The 5,876-nt window shown below is 37.4% G+C and overlaps 1 protein-coding gene across 1 annotated transcript in view; it reads right to left on the minus strand.

Annotated features, from left to right (window-relative positions):
- The window catches only part of gpx7 (glutathione peroxidase 7), a 15,342-nt gene that overhangs the window by 1,868 nt on the left and 7,598 nt on the right, over positions 1 to 5,876 (minus strand). The window lies entirely within an intron of this gene.

Genomic DNA, 5,876 nt, shown 5'->3' on the forward strand with positions numbered 1-5,876 from the left:
ATTTGAATATATACAAGTTGAGAATACAAAAATATGCTTAAATAGTATGATGAAATGTAAATAGACCAATTGTGCAGGTTGCAGTTAGTGCAGTATTGTGGTGTGGAGTCTTATCATCACCCAGTGATGACGTGTTAAAGAGTTTTATTGCCTGTGGTTTATAAGTTTTGGTTTAAAAACTTTTATAATTTTTCTACATTAACATCTCCCAGTTAGTCTGGCTGTCACCAGACCGAGGCAAGCTCAGTAGATTTGAGATTGAGCATTGGTCTGCAGAGTCCGCTCTGGGTTTTCTCTGCACAAGAGGCTGGACCAATGGGAATAGTTCAATTGACTGTGTACGTGATTGGATAGTCCTCCAACCAATCAGAGCAAGGATCCTTACTCCACAGCTGTGCAGTAAGCATTGCCAGAGCTATTAACTCTTTAAGAGTGACTTAACACAAGTCATCACGCACACTCGATATATCCGGAACTTTTTCACACCCCTCGACCTTTTTTGTACATCCGACACTCAACCATTCAGGTTTGTTCATTTCATATTAATGTTTATATATTTATGTATGCATACATGAATACATGCATGCAAATACATGCAACAACCAAGGCAAGTTCCTTGTATGTGTGGCTTACTTGACAATAAATCCTTTTCTGACTCTAAATACTTGCGTGTCTGATCAATGCCTTTGTTGTTTACCTTTACAAGTTCATTTAATATTTAACCATTTCATTTCATTACAGTGCAATATTTAAAAACTACTCATTTAATTTCATTACAGTGCAATTTTTAAAAACTACTCATTTAATTTCATTACTGTGCTAAAACTTAAGACTTTTGATACACCAATAACTATATTTTTTGCATAATGTGTATACAAACCCTTTATCTTTCTTACTATTTTAAGTTGCTATCAGGAACTGTGCACCACGTATCCCTCTTTTTTCTTTCTTTTTCTTCTGCACTACTTATATTTTTATATTTTATATAGTCTGTGTTGACACTGTAAAGGGGTTGCTTCAATCTCATTGCACAGGTTTTGCACTTGTGTATAATGACAATAACCCTCATGTTGTCCTCATGTTGTCCTCGGGTCAAATTGACCCATTGTCCTATATCGATATTCTTTTTAAATATCCAAAATAGCATGATTGATTCCTCACCACGCTCATTAGCAAGTACAAATCTCTACCTTCATTCATTTTGGGGCGTCTTATTCAATTTTATAGCATTCGGGATTGTCTTGTATATGGTGTTTTTGTATTTCTTATGCTGTTATTTAAAGTTTAAAACCCATCAAGTTTCCGGTTAATTAATTCAGTTTAAAGTAGTAAAACAATTCTCTAAGTCTCTAAAGGTCGCAACGTTATGGAACGTCTCTAAGGTCCGCAACGTTATGGGAACGTTCTCTAAGGTTGCAATTTTGGGGAATGTTCTCTAAAGGTTGCAACACATGAACGTTTCTCTAAAGGTTGCAACGTTAGGGGAACGTTCTCTAAAGGTTGCAACACTATGAGAACGTTCTCTAAAGGTTGCAACGTTAGGGGAACGTTCTCTAAGTTGCACGTTAGGGAACGTTCTCTAAAGGTTGCAACATTATGGAACGTTCTCTAAAGGTTCAACGTTAGGGGAACGTTCTCTAAAGGTTGCAACGTTAGGGGACGTCTCTAAAGTTGTAACATTATGGACGTTCTCTAAGGTTCAACATTAGGGGAACGTTCTCTAAAGGTGCACATTTGGGAACGTTCTCTAAAGGTTGCAATGTTTAGAGGACGTTCTCTAAAGGTTGCAACATTATGGAACGTTCTCTAAGGTTGCAACGTTAGGGGAACGTTCCTAAAGGTTGCAACGTTAGGGGAACGTTCTCTAAAGGTTGCAACATTGGGAACGTTGTCTAAAGGTTGCAACGTTAGGGGAACGTTCCTAAAGGTTGCAACGTTAGGGAAATGTTCTCTAAAGGTTGCAACGTTAGGGAACTTTCTCTAAAGGTTGCAACATTAGGGGAACGTTGTCTAAAGGTTGCAACGTTAGGAAATGTTCTCTAAAGGTTGCAACGTTAGAGGAACGTTCTCTAAAGGTTGCAACGTTAAGGAACGTTCTCTGAAGGTTGCAACGTTAGAGGAACGTTCCTTAGGTTGCAACGTTAGGAAATGTTCCTTAAGGTTGCAATGTTAGGGGAAAACCAAAACGAACGTTCCCCAAACGTTTCGGGAACCAAAAATTGTTAGCGGGGTAGTCAAATTAGATTTTTTCCTTACTATTTCATGATTTTCCACTTAATAGGCCTTTGTCAATGTTGGAATTATTTTGTGTTAAAGGAAACATTTCATAATTTTGATTTACTACAGTTATCTAAATTCATAAGGAAATGTATGACAACAGGAAAAACCAAACTCGTCTCCAGACCTTTATTTGAAAGTGACGGCCGGACCAGGAAGTTTCCTTCTCTGCTGTTAACGGCTCTAACTTGACGGTCGTCCGAGAGGAGGTCCCGGGAGTTAGAGAACTTCCAGCTGTGCGTTGGCAGTCGGACCGTGAAGATGCTTCCCAGCGCTCGCGGTGTTAATCACTGTATTCAGCCTCACGGAGAGCAAACAGAAAGACTTGTAACTTTTAAAGTAGTGAACGCAGGGGAAGTTAGTTGTCCCTGGAAAAATACCGGGTTCGGTAAGTCTGGATCTAACGTCATATCGAGTTCTACTGTAACGGATCTCTTTCATGTCGCCCGGTTCATAAATGAATGTTGCATGGGAAGCTTATTTGTTTTTACATCTCCCACTTAAATTTTGTTAGTAGCCTGTACTAACACACATGAGGATCACTTTGACTGCAGCCTGCCCGGATGTCCCCTGGACATGTCCCATCATGTAGCCCCCGCAGCCTACGTGGCAAGAGGCCTGCAGAGCCCCGCAGCTGCAGGAGCGCAGGGTTTCCATTCAAACCAGGTACTGATCCTTAGACCGGATAAGTCCGCTATACAGTGATTGTATGGCCAACATTTGATTTTGTGTTTTCACATTGTCAGAATTGAAAATCAACCTTTTGTCGACGCTTTTATCATGTTTTTACTTTTTCTTAGTTTTTGTCCCTTTTTTCCACACTTTTGATGCTTTTTTCCCCAATGTTTGTCTCTTTTTTGACCTTTTCAACACTAAAACACAAAAATAACTAATGTAACTTATTACTTTAGTTTCAAAGTTTTTTTTGTAATTTATGGTCAATAAACCCATTTATAGGAAAATTATACCTAATGGAGTTAAAAGCAGAATTGGATATTGAGACTGAATTAGGAATGGATGTTGATGATAATCACAGACTGAATATGTCAACTTTTACTCAATTATTTCAAAACACTTCCATTTGTTTTACGAATAAATAAAAACTGAATAAGACGCCCCAAAATTAATGAAAGTAAGATTTGTACTTGACAAAGAGCGTTGTGTGGAATCAATCATGTTATTTTGGGGAATTAAAAAGAACATTGATATGGGACAACGGGTCAATTTGACCCGAGGACACAAGAGGTTAAGGAAAGTTGGCTTTGTGTTTGTGAAGGACTCAGTTCGTGTTTTGGATCCATGATGCACATACCTCCATGAATTTATCTGATCTTTTTTTTTTTTTTAAGATGCATCACAATTGAATTTCTTCATGTGACACTAGATGTCAGCACTAGATCGGGATCATCCCCACGTCGCTGTGTTCCAGATCTAAGAACCCGTGTGCTTACCTTTCCCGTGATGAGCTGCTCACCCGTCCTTTGCAGAAACTCTTCTGACTGACTGAGAGGTGAAACACACACGCTGTGTTAACCTGCACTCACACACTCACCTGTTTCTGTGATCTGACAGGTGCATGCATGGCCGCTTCACTAACACTTAGAATAGAATAGAAGAAGAATAAGAATAAAAGCCTTTAACCCTCGTGTTTGTCTCCCGTCAAAATTGAAAATCAACACTTTTGTGACGTTTTTTTACTTTTGCTTATGTTTTTTCTACATTTTTTACGCTTTGTCACTTTTTGAAAACTTAACACTATGTAACACTACTTTAGTTTTACAATTATATTTGGATTTTATGGTCAATAAACCTCATTTTTTAACCTCATTTTCCCATCGCTGACTTTGCAGGACTTCTTGGTTTTCATACAAATGTTGGCAACCTTTCTGTACACTCTGTAGCTGTACCTTCATTTGTATTCAACAGTTTAATGTGGTTTTTTCTGTTTGATCTAATTGCAATCATCTTTTTAATTTTTCAAATCAAAATTGTGTGTTTTGCGTCTTTTTATGTTAGTGTGCATTTCTTTATATGGTGTCCCAGTGACTTTATGTCTTATTTAAAGCACTTTGAATGGTGTAAATGCAGTAGCCTTGCCTTGCCTTGTACTACCTTACAGTGTACAGTCATTTAAATGACTGCAGTTGCATCTAACCAGCTAGAACTTTAATTGCATTTCACGTCTTTATGCTCTGTAAATCTGTATTCATAAGAATACAATAAATACTATTTTCAAATTATACCATAATCCAATAATATAACACATGTGCTTGTACTCTAAGTATATGAGCTCTAATGGTAATAAGTCATACAAAACACACAGGTGGCTGTTTATTTATTATAAAACAACAGTGAACATTTCAGACCGTCCTCACTCACAGAAAACGCCATATAATCGACGTGTAAGAAGTTTAAACTACCACTGTCATCAGTAATCGGAGCAAACCAGAAAGTACAGTAAGTATAGGAGTGCAAACTTTGCCTTAAGATGAAAGGTAGGTGTGATGGATGGCTCACAACACAGGTCTGATTAGTCTGCTCAGCATTCCAGATGGGAGAAAAACTTACTGTGGTTTATTGGTATTTCTTGAAATAACCACAATCATCTTGGGTGGTGCACTGCAAAATAGCCTCAGGGAGGAACTTGTGAACATGTGCCTTCAAAAGTTGTTTTAGTTGTGCACAGAAAACTCAGATTGGACAGCTAGCAGTGTGGATTTACCCTGCAGAGATCTGAGAAACAATTAACCCAGTCCTCATAGATCCACCCGAGTCTACAATGCCAAAACACTAAGAAAGCGTAAGGTGAAGGACATCCGGCGGTACCAGAACAATCCCAGAAGTGGAATGTTGTGGATACAGACTATTTTTGTAGTAATTGGAAATTACTTAATTCTGTTGTTTAGGTATGAGGGTGTGGTGAACATTTAAGCATCACAAAATGAAAATGGAACACGTTAGAAGATGGCAGATAACATATGAGCAGAAGACTCAGGAAATCTCCATTTGTCTTACAGTAAATTTGAAAATTGTGCGAGTGGTACCAGACCTAAGTCAACATCATGTGGGTCATTTAAAATTTTCCATCACTGCATTTACACTCTGTAAAAAACTGGAAAGATTTTGAGTTTTGTAATATTTTGCAGAGCTGAGAGATTTCAGTTAAAATTTTGTGTTGCTCAATATCAAATGTCAACCACATCATAATTCCATGTGCATCGGATGATGTTTGTCACATCAGTCTGGCTTCCTGTGGCTATTATTATAATTTACAAAATGAACACCATGCTGTATTGAAGAAGACCATAAAGTCATTGTGAAAATGTTTACTGAGGTAATAAAGCATGTGAGAAGTAGGCTCATTTTCTCAGAGACTGCTATAGAAACTTCTCTAAATATTAACTTTAGTATTTCAAGTCTTTTTTTAATTTATGGTCAATAAAGCTTATTTTTAGGAAATTACACCTAATGTTGAGTTAAAAGCAAATTAGGAATTATTGAGACTAAAATTAAAGGAATGGATGTTGATGGATAATCACAGATGGAATATGTCAACTTTTACTCAATACTATTTCAACAACACTTCCATTTAATATTCA

This window comes from Etheostoma spectabile, chromosome 9, assembly GCF_008692095.1.
Source record: "Etheostoma spectabile isolate EspeVRDwgs_2016 chromosome 9, UIUC_Espe_1.0, whole genome shotgun sequence".
NCBI classification, from domain to species: domain Eukaryota; kingdom Metazoa; phylum Chordata; class Actinopteri; order Perciformes; family Percidae; genus Etheostoma; species Etheostoma spectabile.